At 38.7% G+C, this 18,443-nt stretch overlaps 1 pseudogene; it reads left to right on the forward strand.

Moving 5' to 3' along the window:
* Positions 1-15,389: 15,389 nt before the first annotated feature.
* On the forward strand, positions 15,390-17,771 carry LOC113324402 (annotated as a pseudogene).
* The last annotated feature ends 672 nt before the right edge of the window (positions 17,772-18,443 follow it).

Genomic DNA, 18,443 nt, shown 5'->3' on the forward strand with positions numbered 1-18,443 from the left:
GAGTGGATGGAGTTTGGTGGCAGATTATCGAACCATGATAACGCCGATCCCTTCAGGCTTGACGGGAAGTATCTGCAGAGTACGGCGTCGTTCTGACCCCATCTAGCTAAGACACGGCTGTAGTACCGAATATGTGCAGCAGGGTCGCTGGATCCATCATAGCATTCGAACGTTGGGACAGGGCATTTCAGTGGAATAGGGGTGTTGGCCAAGCGATGAGTTAAGGGCGTGGAGTTAGCTTCTCTCATGACCTCTTCTAACCTCCCCCCGCCTTGTTTATTTTTTAATTGCCTGATCTCGGCCATCATCTCATCTCGTAGTTCCTCCATTGCGCGTTGGTGCTCTAAATTCTTCGGCTCATTACCGTCTGACTCTCCATCGTCATAATCCGGGTCGGATACGCTACGTCCCCTTGTCGCGTCTTCATTAGCCGCTATGACGACTCTACAGTCTCGGTTTGGCTCTGGTGCTTTGGAGCTTGCTTCATCAAGTTGTTGGCTGGTCTTCGTGCTTAGAGCAATCCGCTCCTTTAAATCTTGATTCTCTCTGGCCAACAGGGCTACAGCTTCTGCGTAAACCTGCTGGCTCTTCCTCAGTTCCTCAAGCTCAGCCATTAGTCGGTGTGATTGGTTGGACCCCTGATTGGGAGTCCCAGCGCGTGCTACTACAGCCATGGTGCCGCCCTCCTCCATGGTCTGTACTAAAGGTGGCAGGGGTTCAGCTTCGGTTGCTGGTATTTCCAAATTGGGGTGAGCGCCCCTCTGCGGTGCTAGAGCCGCCGTTATGGTTTGATTTTGATCATTTGTTGGTGGCATTCCAAAAGTTAGAATGTGCGCGGGTTGGAATGTTCTGGATTCATCCACCCTTTCTCTTGGTTGATTAAGTTGACTCATGGCGAAGGTATTGCTAGCCTCCGCAGCCTTCGGGACTACCGCAGCCTCCCCGTACTTTGTCGCTGCTGCTCTGAGAGCCGCCGCTGCAACTGAATTAGCGTTCATAGGTGAAGTGATTTCCGCAATATCTTGCCTTCGATTGGTCATTTTAGCTTTATCTCCTTTCTGCTTGCTTCGGGTGATGACCGGGGTTGTCCTGGGTGTTTCTTTTGACAAAGCTTTGGATTTTCCTGCTTCCTGCGTCTTTTCCATCACATGCCCTTTTGTTGATAATGAAATCTCGCCGAAACTTGCCTTCTTTAATCACAATACGTTTCTTTCTGCATAAGTTATTTCAAACAACAAAAACGGGAATATCCGCGTGAAGCGGGTTAGTTGGCGAAATACAATCTTCCAGGAGAGAATTAATACACGCAAGTTATAATATACGGGTTAAAGTTTTATTAAAGGAGATCCTTAGTATAAAAACTACGAAAATTATAAATCCGCGGATTAGAACAATAACTCTTATCGAAGATAAAAGGTGGGTTTTTGAACATAATACAGTTAACGAATGATCTATACGGTCCGAGCTGATAAATCAGAGCAATCATATGCCAATTTAAAATGAAATCACAGGACAAGATAAATCTTTTACCGGGACGAAGTCCCTGTTTCTAGCGCCAAATTGTGAGCACACAAACCACGAGGGGGTCCGAACGCTCACAATCAATCATTATCATCTAAATAGATTGTGATGATGATATCCTGGTGTTGATTCATTGGCTCAAAACCTTCGGGTTTATCATGGCCTCATATAACAACTCCATGCGAGGCGTTTGCGCATGGGATATAAGTATTAAGGAAAACAAAACATATAAGTAAACATCCATGGAGCTAAATAAATGTAAAGTGCTGAAATGTAAATAAGACCAAGGTTTACGTGGTTCAGCACTAAGGCCTACGTCCACGGGGTTTGTTGTTTTACTATGTTCTTCACGGTTACACGAATAGTCGAATGACTTTTGGGTTTACATGTTTCTCTCCTCTAAGTGATTAACTTACCCTTGCAATCTCTCTCTCTCTCCTTCTCTTCCTGATTTTTCCAATCTCCCTTCCTCTTGGTGGAGATGGGGTATTTATAAGGTTAGAATGTGGGACCCATCTCTGAAGACCGTTGGAACCTTATCTTCTTGTGTCCTTGCGTCCATCACGCGGAGGTCTGCGTTTGCCCCTTGATCCCGCAGAGGCATCCTCGCTCGTTCCACAGGTTGGTCGACACGTACACTGCTCAGAGTGTTTAATGCGGGTAGTTGAGGGGTCTGCTCGTGTCAGACAAGTGTCTTCTGCCCCTGTCAGTTCGTGTCAGCTAACTTTCTCTCCACCGTTGATCTTAGCTTCTCTTTTGGGGATGAGATAAAGTAACTCCTCGGGGTTTATTTGGTGTTTCGTGACGCATCATGTTTTGATGTTTTGGCCTGCATGCTTTCCACGTATCTTTTTATATACACGTGTCTGATAGTGAGATATATGTATACACAGTACTTTCGTGTTTTCTATATACTTTTGTCTACCCTTGTTGTTAACATTTATATTATTTGTAGAAAAACGTAAGGATGAGAACTGTGGGTAGTGTATGTGTAGCTACACCAAAATAGCATGGTTGTTTCAAATAGGAAACTTGATTCGACTCTGTTTTATAGTAGTTGTTACATGTTGGAGTCATGAATACGACATTACTCATCCATTCCCCACCTCCTTTCTCATTTTGATACAAAATTCTGGTTTTGCAAAGCAAGCCAAATATTCTTCTGGTGGAATCTCCAATTTTGTCATCGCGGAGCTCATAAATAACTAGGGCAAGTACACAGTTTTCAAGTTCTCCTGTTATCTCTTGAATGGGCTCTCACATACTTATTGCCAAAGCAAATAACATTTCTCAACATCATCTTTGTACTTAGATACTCTGTAAGTTTTTCATCAAGTTATTCACTCTGTTTCAGTGTTTCGTCTATTACTTCTTTCATTAATCACACAATATGCATGTGATGGCATCAAAGATACCAAAGCACAGAGATGATAACTGTGATAGGAAAGTTTATCATTTATCACGTGTTATAATTGTTATTTCAACATTATGTATTTCTTGCCATTTACGTCACTGTGTTTTCAGACCTCTCTATATTGCCGGAATTGCTGAGATATATTGAAGAAAATTTTTAGAGACAAGAGTAATCAAGATGTAATGCTTTCATGCTTCTTATTATTATGCTTTTGCTTGCGAGCGTAAATATTTACTAATCCATGATTATTTGCTTTACCAGTATTTATGGTCGACAAATAACAAAATACAAAGATTGCAGTTGTGATTATTAATTATTTATTTTTATTCATTCAATTTGACAGCCCATTAAGAAATTAGAATTGTGTATTTTTTATCCTCGCGTTTTTAGGGGCCACTTAAAAGGATTTAGGGTCAACAATAAAACAAAAAAGGTCACCCAAAGGGAAAATATAGCCAGCCCTTATCTCGCGTAATTCGTAATGGCAAAATTACCCTTATATATTCGGAGGATATGATAACATTTTTATCCTCCGATTACAATCGGAAGCCAAAATATTACCCAGACTTCCGATTTTAGTCGGTGCAGTATTAGAATGATTTCTGTTTCATTTTTTCCATTTCTTTTTCATTTTTGAGTTGTTAGAGTTATAGAGAAGAAGGTGAAGGAAAAAAGGGAAAACCCATTTTATCACTACAAAAATGGATGGATATGAAGAAGAAGGTGAGAATCATGGTGAAGAACAAAATGTTGAGGGTTCACGACCGTTTAGAGAAGACGATTTGGGGTATATGTTGAATGATCCAAACTTTTGTGGAGAGGAAAACCTAGACGACCCTTTCGTGGAAGAAAATGGAGAATCGCCTGATATTGAAGCTAACGATGCATGTAAAACACAGGTATTGTGTTAAGAAACTCAAATACTCGATTTGCATGCGTTTGTGTGCTTTTGTAAACAAGAAACCGATTATTGCATGCATTGAATGCCATGAACTACCCAGATTCGGTAGATAATTTCTCGAATAAACTTACGAATATAACACACTGAGTACCAAATATGTATATTCGGTAGTTCCAAGATAGTAGTTTACTGCCGAATATGAGAAAAAACCCCAAACTGGTTTTCCAAAAAAATCTACATTCGGTAGTTATGTAGATTTATTTACCTCCGAATGGCCCCAAAAACGAATTCCTCGAAAAATTTCAAAACTCAGTATTCTTATCCTTTACAATCGGTAATAGTTTAACATTATTTGACTGCCGAATATAACAGTGGCCTCAAAATAAAATTTCCGAAAACTTGAAAATCAGATGTTTATCGATTAAAGTTATCTCCCGATTATTTATATTCGGCTGTTTTACTATATATTTTAGATTCCGATTATATCATTTTTTGCACTCAGTAAACTGTGTACATTCATTTGCATAAATCGGGTGTTTTGGGTAACCGATAGGATTCCGAATATAGTATATTCAGCAGTTTGACTTATTTAATAACCTCCGATTATTGTATAATAATTTGTTGCTTTCATATGCAGGCCGTTGAAGAGTTTGTTGATGATTTCTATTTGAGGCCCGACACTTCCCTATATTATGCAAACGATTTGGTATACTCGTTACTACTTTTCTTTTTTTTCAAAATTTATATGTTAAATGGTTATGCTTATTAGATTTGTTTTGTTTTATGCACATTTAGACATTTGGAAGTAAGAAGGAGGCAAACGAATGGCTTATGAACAAGGCAAAAGATAACATGTGCGTGGTAGTTCAAAATAATCATGTTAGTGACACTCGATTTGAAATGATTTGTGAGCGAGGTGGGACGCGAAATAGTCACGAGGGAAAGAATAGTAAGTACGTACGAAAGACGAATAAGAAATACCGAAGCAATACCAAGAAGATACGATGCCCATTTAAGATTGTCTTCTATAAGCCCGATGGTATTAAAGGTAAAGAGTATAAAATGTATAAAGTTGATAACGGTTGTCACAACCATGATGATCCGTTGGATTTAATTGGACATGTAATGGTTTCCAAGTTAAAACCATCAAATGCAGACGGTGAGGTCTATGCGGATCCAAAAAGCGAGTGCGATCTTAAGTAAAATAAAGGCGGATGACCCCGACAACTTGTCTTCTTTGTCTACAATTAAGTCGGCCCTAGCTACGATCAAAAGGACTAAATGGGATGGTAGAAAGGTCATGCAACAATCGGAGTGGTTAGCGGAGTTACACGGCTACACCTTGAGAAGGGAAGAAAAGGATGGTATAGTGGTTCGTATTTTCTTGGCACATCCCGAAATGATCCAATTGACTCAATGCTTTCATCAAATTTTGTTGATAGATGCTACTTATAAAACAAACAAGTATAACATGCCGTTGTTGAACATTGCTTGCCATACTTCGGACAAAAACACGTTTACGATTGCATGGGGTTTAATGGATCATGAGAACAATGTGAGTTTCATTTGGATGTTGGAGACGTTGAGGTCCATTTATAACGGTGATAATTTTCCAAGGGTTATTGTAACGGATAACGATCAAGCCTTAATACATGCAATAGCGGTAGTGTTTCCGGAAGCCCAAAACTTGCAATGTACGTGGCACATTCAATGCAATCTCAAAACCAATTGCCATCATCATTTCCAAGCTAAAAGACCAAGGAAGGGTATCAAGAGCTCAAAGGAATAGGATGAGCGCATTAGTAAATTAACCGTGGAAGAACGTAAGGAAGATGATAGGTTATTTGAAGAAAAGTGGAAGGAGGATGGAATTATTTGGAAAATGTTCATGAAAGCATAGGACAAAATCGTTTGGTCGATGACCGAGGAAATTTAAGAATGTAACTTGAAGAAATTTGAGGATGAATACGGCACGGACTACCCAAAACCGGTTGAGTATTGTAAAAAACAATGGTTAACGATTAAGGAGAGGTTTGTGTTTGCATGGACATATGAATATCGTAAGTTCAAGAACGAGGCGACAAGCATTGCGGAGGGATCTCATGGTCGACTAAAGAAAATACTAATTGGTAGTCAAAATGGAGTTGTGTCCATCCAATAAGAAATCCATGAATTCACCAATCGTGATCTCGTAAAGATTAGGAAATGTATGCAATTTAGTGTACACCAATTCCCTATGGAACATATTAAGGAAAAATTGCTTCTAAGGGGAGTTGTTCATAAAGTTTCAAGATAGGCAATAAATCGCATGATGAAACAATTGAAGTTATATAAAACTTATGATGACGAGAATACAGTTTGTGTTTGCAAGGATATGATAGGTATTGAACTCCCGTGTCGTCATAAGTTGGGTAGGTATGTTGAAGTGATTGACATCAATGATATTCATCCATTTTGGAAGCAATTAAATTTCACTCCGAACACCCCGGTAGTTGATGGTCCGTCTTTCTTTGAGTCCGAATTGTGTGCACGAATAGCCGAGCGTTACGCTACATCAAACGGCACCAAAAAGCAAATATTGATGCATAATTTGGAGGAAGCCCTTCACCCTTGTTTAAGGGAGGTTGATGAACCTATTAAGCAAAAGAACACCGGTAGGCCGAACACCGAAGTGTCGAGGACCATCCAAAGAAAAGAGTTGAAGGAGTATTTGTCTAATAAAAGAATATTGTCTAGGCACGAGCGTTCGGAAGCGGAATTTGAAGATGAGCCGGAACCTAAGAAAAGAGGTCGTCCAAGAAATGATCAAAGTGGACCAACCACCCGACAAGTAAGGCCAAAGATCTCTACAGAGCCTTCTCAAGTAAGTCAACCCAATGTTGTCGAAGAAGTTGTTGAGCAAATGAACGCCTCACAACAAACCCAACCAATGGAAATTCTTACTATAAAAGAGGACAAAGGTACTCTTCGTTTCCCTAGAGATCTTAATGGAAGACCAAATCAATCCACATATACAATATACAAAGAGTATTTGGAACAACTCCCTCCACTTATCATTCCATTTGTTTTGTCGACTGACGAGGTTGATGGGGATGGAAATTGTGGGTTTCACGTTGCTACGGAACAAATGGGTTACTTTAGAGAGGCGGATATCGAAGATGTCACCCAATGCCAATATTTAAGAAATAAGATGGCGGTACAACTAGTGAAGGACAAGGGTTTTTATATGGAGATGATGAGGCGAGGAGATAGATACGACAAAGAACAAGAGTTCAAAGACTTAGTTGCGCGTGTGAAGTGCCGAAAGGGATTGAAGACAATCAGATCCAAGTATTGGATGACAATGCCTAAATTTGGATATCTCCTAGCGGACGTTTTGAATTGTGTGGTACATTTCTTTGTTCCTCCTATGTATGGACTTAGCATGACGTTTGCACCCACAAGAACGGCTTGCGACGAGTCGGTTAAAGATAGAAGAATCGTGATAGCATTTGTGAATGAAATGCATTTTATCGGTTTAAGAGTAAAGACCGTTACCTCCGTTGAGTAAGTGGCACGATTACTTCCCAATGAACCATTGCAAGGATTGGGTGAAACAATATGAGTCCAACATGGTTGATTGGGATCGCGTTATGGACAACAACTTTCCCGCAGAGTTACTCGAATTGATCCCCTCGGATGATGACGATGTTTGATCGTTTTTTTTTCGAACATGTAATTTGTACAAGTTTTTTGGAATTTTTTTTGTGAAGGTATATGATTTAATCGGTCGCAATATTATAATCGACTGGTAATGATACACGTTTTGATTCCGAATGTAGGAATCAGGCTCTTTGATACACGTTTTGATTCCGAATATTATAATCGGTTGGTAATGATACACGTTTTGATTCTGAATATTATAATCGGTAGAACTCTTAAATATCTATCTACCGATTTGGTGGGTATTTCGAGGCACGGCTATAATTTTTTTTGAAACTATGTAATCGGAACAACAGTATTATAACACTTCAATCCGATTAATCATATTCGGGAATTCCATATTTTATCAAACCGCCGATTAATATTAAAAATTTGAATTTACAGCACTCAAACATCACATGTTATTCTTTTTTCCCAGTCCGAGATGCAACAATCAACGCGGCTTCGAAATGTAGAAACGACTCTCCTCTACACTTGGAATAAGCATCTTGTGCCGCAAACATGTCGTCTCTATGCCTAGAAAGAATACGGTTGTACTCGGTGCACAATTTTATAACATGGTGCACCCTTGAAGAAACATGAGATGGTTAATAATTGTGGCGTGGCTTCTTGTACTTACCAACAAAAGGACCCAACGAAACGTTAATCCAAAATATACGATCGTCCTGCTGTTCTTTGGGTAGATCTTTCACAATATAATAATTTTTTATCCATTCGGTCTCTTCCTAAACTTGTTTTAATCTTTCTCTATGATGGAATTTTTCTTCACCTCGCTTCTTAGCCTTGATTTCCTCTTCTTCCTCCTTGGTTGCCACTAACGATGGTTTACTTTTTTTGGGTTGTTTGTTCCTTTTTTGTATTTCTTCTTCCATTGCTGCAATTGATGTAGTTGTTCGCTTGCATCTTCGAAGTATGTTGTCGATTGATGATGGACTTGCCATTGAAAAGGTTTTTCATTCTGATTTTTTACTCAATAATAACTGAGAGGGGTTACCCTCCTTATATAGATTAGAGTTCCAACGGCTAATTTTTGAAAATATGGCCGTTGAGGTTTCTGAAAATATGGCCGTTGAGGTTTCATATCAATGATGCACCACAATCGGTTGTTAACGATACACGTATTCCCTCCGAACAAAACATTCGGTAGCGAACTTAAATTTTTATCTACCGATTAAGTTGGTATTTCTAAAAACGACTATATTATTCGGAGGATGATTTTTTTTTGTAAAGTCCCGAATGTATGATGGCCCAAAAATCAGAATTTGGGAAAAACTGATACTTTTCAAATTTTGAACTTGAAATAATCGGAAGTTAACTTAGTTACCCGAACTTCCAAATATGGGTTGTCTAACCTTCTATATTGGCCCTTGGAACCACCTAGAGTCATGGCATGGTTTGTTTTGAACTTGTTATATTCGGAGGATAATTTTTTTTGTAAAGTCCCGAATGTACGATGGCCCAAAAATCAGAATTTGGGAAAAACTGATACTTTTCAAATTTTGAACTTGAAATAATCGGAAGTTAACTTAGTTACCCGAACTTCCGAATATGGGTTGTCTAACCTTCTATATTGGCCCTTGAAACCACCTAGAGCCATGGCATGGTTTGTTTTGAACTTGTAATATTCGGAGGATAAATTTTTTTTGTAAAGTCCCGAATGTACGATGGCCCAAAAATCAGAATTTGGGAAAAACTGATACTTTTCAAATTTTGAACTTGAAATAATCGGAAGTTAACTTAGTTACCCGAACTTCCGAATATGGGTTGTCTAACCTTCTATATTGGCCCTTGGAACCACCTAGATCCATGGCATGGTTTGTTTTGAACTTGTTATTTTCGGAGGATAATTTTTTTTGCAATGTCCCGAATGTACGATGGCCCAAAAATCAGAATTTGGGAAAAACTGATACTTTTCAAATTTTGAACTTGAAATAATCGGAAGTTAACTTAGTTACCCGAACTTCCGAATATGGGTTGTCTAACCTTCTATATTGGCCCTTGGAACCACCTAGAGCCATGGCATGGTTTGTTTTGAACTTGTAATATTCAGAGGATATTTTTTTTTGTAAAGTCCCGAATGTACGATGGCCCAAAAATCAGAATTTGGGAAAAACTGATACTTTTCAAATTTTGAACTTGAAATAATCGGAAGTTAACTTAGTTACCAGAACTTCCGAATATGGGTTGTCTAACCTTCTATATTGGCCCTTGGAACCACCTAGAGACATGGCATGGTTTGTTTTGAACTTGTAATATTCGGAGGATAATTTTTTTTGTAAAGTCCCGAATGTACTATGGCCCAAAAATCAGAATTTGGGAAAAACTGATACTTTTCAAATTTTGAACTTGAAATAATCGGAAGTTAACTTAGTTACCCGAACTTCCGAATATGGGTTGTCTAACCTTCTATATTGGCCCTTGGAACCACCTAGAGCCATGGCATGGTTTGTTTTGAACTTGTTATATTCGGAGGATAATTTTTTTTGTAATGTCCCGAATGTACGATGGCCCAAAAATCAGAATTTGGGAAAAACTGATACTTTTCAAATTTTGAACTTGAAATAATCGGAAGTTAACTTAGTTACCCGAACTTCCGAATATGGGTTGTCTAACCTTCTGTATTGGCCCTTGGAACCACCTAGAGCCATGACATGGTTTGTTTTGAACTTGTTATATTCAGAGGATAATTTTTTTTGTAATGTCCCGAATGTACGATGGCCCAAAAATCAGAATTTGGGAAAAACTGATACTTTTCAAATTTTGAACTTGAAATAATCGGAAGTTAACTTAGTTACCCGAACTTCCGAATATGGGTTGTCTAACCTTCTATATTGGCCCTTGGAACCACCTAGAGCCATGGCATGGTTTGTTTTGAACTTGTTATATTCGGAGGATAATTTTTTTTGTAATGTCCCGAATGTACGATGGCCCAAAAATCAGATTTTGGGAAAAACTGATACTTTTCAAATTTTGAACTTGAAATAATCGGAAGTTAACTTAATTACCCGAACTTCCGAATATGGGTTGTCTAACCTTCTATATTGGCCCTTGGAACCACCTATAGCCATGGCATGGTTTGTTTTAAACTTGTTATATTAGGAGGATAATTTTTTTTGTAATGTCCCGAATGTACGATGGCCCAAAAATCAGAATTTGGGAAAAACTGATACTTTTCAAATTTTGAACTTGAAATAATCGGAAGTTAACTTAGTTACCCGAACTTCCGAATATGGGTTGTCTAACCTTCTATATTGTCCCTTGGAAGCACCTAGAGCCATGACATGGTTTGCTTTGAACTTGTTATATTCGGAGGATAATTTTTTTTGTAATGTCCCGAATGTACGATGACCCAAAAATCAGAATTTGAGAAAAACTGATACTTTTCAAATTTTGAACTTGAAATAATCGGAAGTTAACTTAGTTACCCGAACTTCCGAATATGGGTTGTCTAACCTTCTATATTGGCCCTTGGAACCACCTAGAGCCATGGCATGGTTTGTTTTGAACTTGTTATATTCAGAGGAATTTTTTTTTTTGTAAAGTCCCGAATGTACGATGGCCCAAAAATCAGAATTTGGGAAAAACTGATACTTTTCAAATTAATCGAAAGTTAACTTAGTTACCCAAACTTCCAAATATGGGTTGTCTAACAACACAAATCATTGTCATTTGAACTTGTCTAACTTAGTTACCCAAACTTCCGAATGTACAACACAAATCATTGTCATTTATCTGCTCTTCTTTACTTTACGACCGTGACTACCTCCCAGTCCTGCACGACCACGGGTTTGAGAACCTTCAGTTGGAGCAGCTTCAGTTGGAGCACCTTCAGCGCTCGATGAAGCTCGAGTTCTTTTACCCGTCTTTGATACTGCCACCTTGGGAGGATGCCTCTTCGTGACTTTCTCCCCAAACTGGGCAGCATAATCTTCGTTATCCATATTATCAACTAGATCTCTAGCCTCTTTGATCTTCTCAGCTGGCATGGGATCTCCGCTCTTCAGGCATGCAGTTAACATTTTGGAAACACGCTTGAACCTATTCACCTGTTTTTTATACGTAATGACATAACATCAAACGGTAATTACCTAAGATTTATAGGAACAATATAAAATGAACAAAAATATAAGAACACGCACCAGTCTATCATAACCAGCTGGTTTGTCTTTGATGATACAATTATAACTTGAACCCGCCGCAGTAGTGTTGGATTTGATTTCACAGATAACCAAAGGATGTGATACCTTGTTATACCAACTCATATAGTCTGGAGAATTTTCATCACCTCGGGTGGTTCGTCTACCAGTGTCGATAATGAAGTCATTCCTCTTATCCCAGTTATCAAGAACAGTAGGTGGGCCTGTGTGAACAATCGTGAGATTATCACCACTAGAAGAGCACAACTCCAACTCCAATTTGTAGTAATCCCCCATTTTCTCCACAGGTTGATGTTGTATATACCCGTGTTGTCGCATCACCCTAGAGGGGTTATACATCACATATCCTGTGGGGTACCACAATGGTCCAAAATAAAGGGACAAGTCCGATCGAACATTTATATGCCCACTGGCTCGAGCCTCCTCGTATGGATCAAAGCATACGTCCGAGGACTTCAATTGGTCCAAAATCTCCTTCATCCGAATCAACTGCTGCTCTTTTGTCCTAGAACGGTTGTCTTCAAATATATACTTTGTTCCTCTAGGAGTACCTTTGCACCACCCCGGGTTCTCTCCGGCCAACTTCAGGATAGGGAAGTGGTCATAGATCCATGCCTATATACATAAGAAACCAAGTTTTAGTAAATACACTGTGTATATTCGGTAGTAAGTTCCAAACATTATTTCCGATTATACATAATCGGAAATACAACTGAGTACCTATCCACCGAATACCAAACATTCGGAAATAGATATGGATAATTTCCTAACGAATATGCGTCATTTGGAGTTCAGTAACCTATAGTTTTTCTGGCCTGTATATTCGGTAGTAATATCAAAAGAATATTTCCGATTATATATAATCGGAAATAAAACTAAGTACCTAGCCACCGAATAACCAACATTCGGAAAAAGAGATGGATCATTTCCTACCGAATATGCGTCATTTGGAGTTCAGTAACCTATAGTTTTTCTGGCCTGTATATTCGGTTCTAATATCAAAAGAATATTTCCTATTATATATAATCGGAAAACAAATTAAGTACCTAGCCACCGAATAACCAACATTCGAAAAAGAGATGGATCATTTCCTACCGAATATGCGTCATTTGGAGTTATGAATATGCATCATATGTATTGTCTACCGAATAACTATAGAGTGAGTTATAGAGTTAAAGAAAAAACCTGCAATAGAGCCACGTTCCCGGCAACTTGGCAGGTTACTAGCTTCGAAGACTTTCTCAACTCTTCCATCAAGAATGCTAGGCATGCCGTGCCCCAAGAATAGTCCCCGACTTCATGGAGAGGATCCAAAAGTTGTATAAGGTTGGCGTCGATCCGGTTGCCAGAAGTATTGGGGAATATGACACATCCCAATACACAAAGGAGATATGCGGTGGCAGCGTGGTTCACTTGCTCATCAGTTAACGTTCCATTCTTTTCCTTCTCCAAGGTGCCTCGGAACATATTCATCAAAGTTGTAATGTTGATCTGTCTTGTTCTGTAACTTGCATGCCTCCTAAACTCTGTTGTTGTTGTCTCTTCATACCAACCTAAGAACTTTTTAGTTAGAGCATAAAGTTGTGCCCAACTTAACTGCTTTGTGTAGTTAAACTTCACAGCTGTGCCTTGGTCAGGAAGGTTAAGAATCTGCACAACATCATCCGGAGTAATCGTCATCTCCCCAAACGGCATATGGAAAGTATCGGTCTCAGGATACATTCTCTCCACGAACGCCGATATGGCCACACGATCATGTTCCAACAATGAATTCTCGGCGGCATTAGATAACCCTGAGTTGGAAACAATTGACTTGAACCTTTCACATTCACCGGATAAAGGCCACGCAAGCATTTTTGTTGGTGCGGCGGTAGGTTTGAATAGACGGACCGCATCTTGATGATCCTATTAAAGTACATAAAAAAAATCCTTAATACAAACATTACGATATAACACATAGACAATACATTAATAAAAAATAGTAATTTTATTACCTCGGTTTCGTATATTTCTCTGGCCCATGAGTCTTTGTATCCAAATAGCAATTTTCCTCCATCCGCCGGTAGCCCAAGGATTGTGCCTGCTGGAATACCCTTCTTCTTCAAGTGCTGAGGGACAAGATGTGATGCTTTCTTAACAATATCCTTCTTTACACCATCTTTTCCTTTTTTGGCTTTTTGGGTACCACTTGCTTGTCCTTCTTCTTCTACTCTTGGCACTGGATCAACTGGTTCAATTTCATGGTGGGGCGTAACTTGTGGAGCAGTTGGTTCTGCACTTTGTTGAGCACTTGGTTGCACCCCTTGTTCACTGCCTTGTTGTTCTACACTTTGTTCAGCACTTGGTTGCACTCCTTGTTGACTGCTTTGTTCTTGTAAGCTTTGTTGAGCACTTGAATTATCTTTGGCACTCCTTTCCCTCCTAGCACTAGTTGTCACTTTCTTCCTCCTTTCTCGACTTTGTCTAAACAACAAAGAAATGAACAATATTTACAAACTATACAATCGGAAGACAAAGTATGGAAATATAACCCGAGTGTACACATTCGGACGTAAAAAGACACATACTTTTCCCGAATACAAAACAATCGAAAGCTAACTAAACATATTTACAACCGAATATGCATCAATTGGAGTTCAGAAGCTCTAAATTTTTCATCCTACACAATCGGAAGCAAAAGTACAAAACTATAACCCGAATAAACAAATTCGGAAATAAGAAGACACATATTTTTCCCGAATGAAAAACAATCGTAAAATAACTAAACATGTTTACAACCGAATATTCATCAACTGGAGTTCAGAAACTCTAAAATTTTATCCTACACAATCGGAGGTATAAAACATTATATTGTCTTCCGAATAAATACTGGCCCCAAAATGGGATTTTTCCTATATCAGAAATTTTGAGATTTTTTCAATATATATGTATATATTCGGTAGTGAGTGTACTTCCGAATACTGTGTGTCTACTTAAATATATTCGGGAGCCAAAAAATTCTTTAAACTACCGATTATTACCAGTTTGTATCCAGGAAGATATGGCCAACAGTATTCGGCCGATAACCATCAAATATTTCTCCCGAATACTGTCGATGTTCTTGAGAAATGAAGAACACGACTACATTCGGAAGTAAATAAGCATGAATATCGCCCGAATATGGATAAATAACCGAAAACCCTAGAATTTTTTTTTCTCGATTCGTCGAATTAAAGCGAAATAAACCCCAAAAATGATAGATTCTTACCTAATTGGGGCCATTTGAAGTTGACGAATTGTTTGACTATCGGAATCGCCACCACCGACTACATTGACGGGTACTTCTTCTTCGCGTTCTTCTTCATTTGCAGCAAGAATTTCTTTATTTCTTGCTAAAATCCCAATCTTTGGATCGATACCCCGAGCAACGTTTTTGGTTCTAGGTATGTGGGTTTCATTTCCCTTATCCATTGTTTTATAAACGAATCGACGATGTTTTGATTTTACGATTCGCGGCGATGTTTCGGTTGAACATAAGAACGAGGGAATAAATTGATGGCCCCTAAATCCTTTCGGGTGGCCCCTGAAAACGCGAGTTTTTTTATCGTCCCCATGATCAAATATTAAAACAGGATTTAAGCTTTAATATACTTACGTATTATCAGGGTCTTAGATAATAATGGACTCCATCTTTATCTCTTGCAGTCGTAGAGGGATGGCTTTGAAATACGGATTGTACCATATGGCAGCAAAGGTGATAATTAGCAGTATCTTGAAATTCAAAGACTCTCGATTTTATAATACATAAATTTTCTGTTCGAACTTAGTTTTATTTGTTATGTGCTCCATATTTATAAGGCTGAGATTGACAACTGGGCCTGCCGCATTATTCTTTCTTAACAGGCTAAAAAACGATTATGCTTATCTGGTAGTGGTGAGCCAAGAAAGTCTAGACCGGAAGGAAATATAATTTCTGTTGCAAGTGATGGCTCGTTAGATAGTAAGGGGAATCCTGCTTTGAAAGCACGCTCTGGAGGATGGAAAATAGCCAATCTCTTACTAGGTAAAACTGTTATAAAATAATGCATTAAAAATCATAAGCTAAGCTGGTTTTCTAATTCTTACATTTGTTCGTGTTTTACAGTGAATCAAGGACTAGTGACACTTGCTTTCTATGGAGTGAATTTAAACCTTGTTCTGTTCTTAACAAGGGTACTAGATCAAGATAGTGCCAAAGCTGCAACCAGCATTACTAATTGGGCAGGAACCGTTTATTTGTTCTCATTAGTTGGGGCATTCCTTAGCGATTCTTATTTTGGAAGACACTTAACTTGTGCAATCTTTCAGCTCATCTTCATAGTGGTAATAATACTAACTAGCAGAACAAGTTTTTTAATCTATTTTTTTTTATTTAACTTCTTTTGATTTTTATTTTCAGGGTTTGTTTTCATTGTCATTAACATCTTGGTTATTACTGATCAAGGCAGTAGGTTGTGGTGATGTAACATTACCTTGTGCGCAACCTTCTTCGGTTGGCATCACAATCTTTTATTTTTCCATCTACCTAATTGCACTAGGCTATGGTGGATATCAACCAACTATAGCTACATTTGGAGCAGATCAATTTAATGAGTTGGACCCAGATGAAAGACAATCCAAGGCTGTCTTTTTCGGTTACTTTTACTGCGCACTAAACTTAGGATGCCTCTTTTCAGACACCGTTTTAGTGTTTTTTGAGGATTCTGGTCATTGGACCTTTGGGTTCATGATCTCAATGGGTTCTGCTATTATTGGTCTTCTTTTGTTCTGGCTAGGAACTCCAAATTATCGCTATTTTCAGCCAAGTGGAAATCCATTGACACGAGTAGCTCAAGTGTTCGTTGCTTCCATGAGAAAATGGATTATACCTCTTCCACCAAATGGCGACGGGCTCTATGAAATGGAGGGCGAGTCTGCTATTAAAGGGTGTAGGAAGATTCTCCATAGTAATGAATTTGGGTAAGTAATATACAGTACCTGGGAGGCATTTGATGGTCATTTCCAAAATCTGTAGCCCCGTTGCGTAATTTGCATGACCTTGTGCGTGCCTAAGAGCAATAAATTGGACACATGCTGGATTAATATCTAGTTACATACTAATATAAATTATCTCAACTAATTTCAGGTTCTTAGACAAGGCAGCAACGGTAAATGAGAAGGATAACTTGTGTGAAGAAAACAGTATAAATCCATGGCGGCTTTGTACAGTAACTCAAGTAGAAGAAGTTAAATGTGTGCTAAAAATGTTACCCATTTGGCTCTGCACCATAATATATTCTGTGATATACACCCAAACGGACTCGCTTTTTGTTGAGCAAGGAGCAGTCATGAGTACAAGAACCCCTTTCTTTCACTTAAAATTACCAGCTGCAAGTATGTCGGTTTTCAACATTATAAGTGTTCTTGTCTTCACTTTTGTTTATTGACGCTTGTCCCATTTATCGCTAGATTCACAGGAAACCCTGATGGTTTAACAGAACTGCAGCGTATAGGAACAGGACTAGTAATAGGCTTAGTAGCTGTGGTGGCTGCAGGAATAACAGAAATTGCAAGACTCAAAAGATTAAATCCCGAAACAAGTTCAAGTTCGTTAAGCATATTTTGGCAGATTCCCCAGTACGCACTGGTTGGAGTCTCAGAGGTGTTTATGTACGTGGGCCAATTGGAATTTTTTAACAATCAAGCTCCGGATGGGATTAAAAGTTTTGGAAGCTCACTTTGTATGGCTTCAATGTATCTGGGGAATTATCTAAGTAGTTTACTCGTTAGCATTGTAATGAGCATTACCACTACGGAAAACAGACCGGGTTGGATTCCAAATGATCTTAACAAGGGTCACTTGGAAAGGTTTTACTTTCTTATTGTCATCCTAACCGCAATAGATTTTGTGATTTACATATTTTTGGCCAAGTGGTACAAAGGCATCAATCTTGAGAAGAAGAGCATCCAAGAGGAGGAAGGTAACCACTCGGAGGACGTCATTGAAGAGGAAGAAAGAAATCCATCGGAAGAACAACGGGAAACAGTCCTGACGATCACCAATACTTCAGTTAATTAGTCTGTATTTTGTGTAATTAATAAAAAGCAAAATTTCCAACAAAATGTATACTTGGAAATGTTACAAATTACCTGAGATACGAAGAGATTAGGTGCGTGTGGAGAGAAAAGAAGAGAGGATAAATTCATTTACGTCATCGCATACAATCGCACTAAGTTGTTTCTTTGTCGTTTCAGGAATGGTTATGGGATGTAGACCTCAATCCTTTACCACAATGGTAACAGAGAAAATGATTAACTTGGTAGAGACGATTCAAAGAAAAGTTGATTATGGAAACGCGAAAACGCGCACAGCCAACGGTTGTTATTACCCTACATAGTTCGCCAGTACTTGATAAAGAGCCATTGTCTTCTTAATCAATGGCTGCTATACTATTTGCTTATGTGCAGCTTGCGTGTAAAAGCATAAACTAAAAACCCTATGACGCTCTTAAATGAGATGAAGTATCACGTTTCTTAAGATATACTGCAAAACATGGTCTATGCCGGGACTGTTGAGGGTAGTCATCTCATCAGAGTTCATTTGCGTGCTTTTGGCACACGACGTATACTAAAAGGTTGGGCCAAGTGTCACCATCTTCTACATGGTAATTACATTATATGAAAAGTTGTCTTTTTACGCTAAAATATCTTAACAGTGTTGATGAGAAAGACTGGAAGATGTTATAGCTAC

This window comes from Papaver somniferum, chromosome 11, assembly GCF_003573695.1.
Source record: "Papaver somniferum cultivar HN1 chromosome 11, ASM357369v1, whole genome shotgun sequence".
NCBI lineage: Eukaryota > Viridiplantae > Streptophyta > Magnoliopsida > Ranunculales > Papaveraceae > Papaver > Papaver somniferum.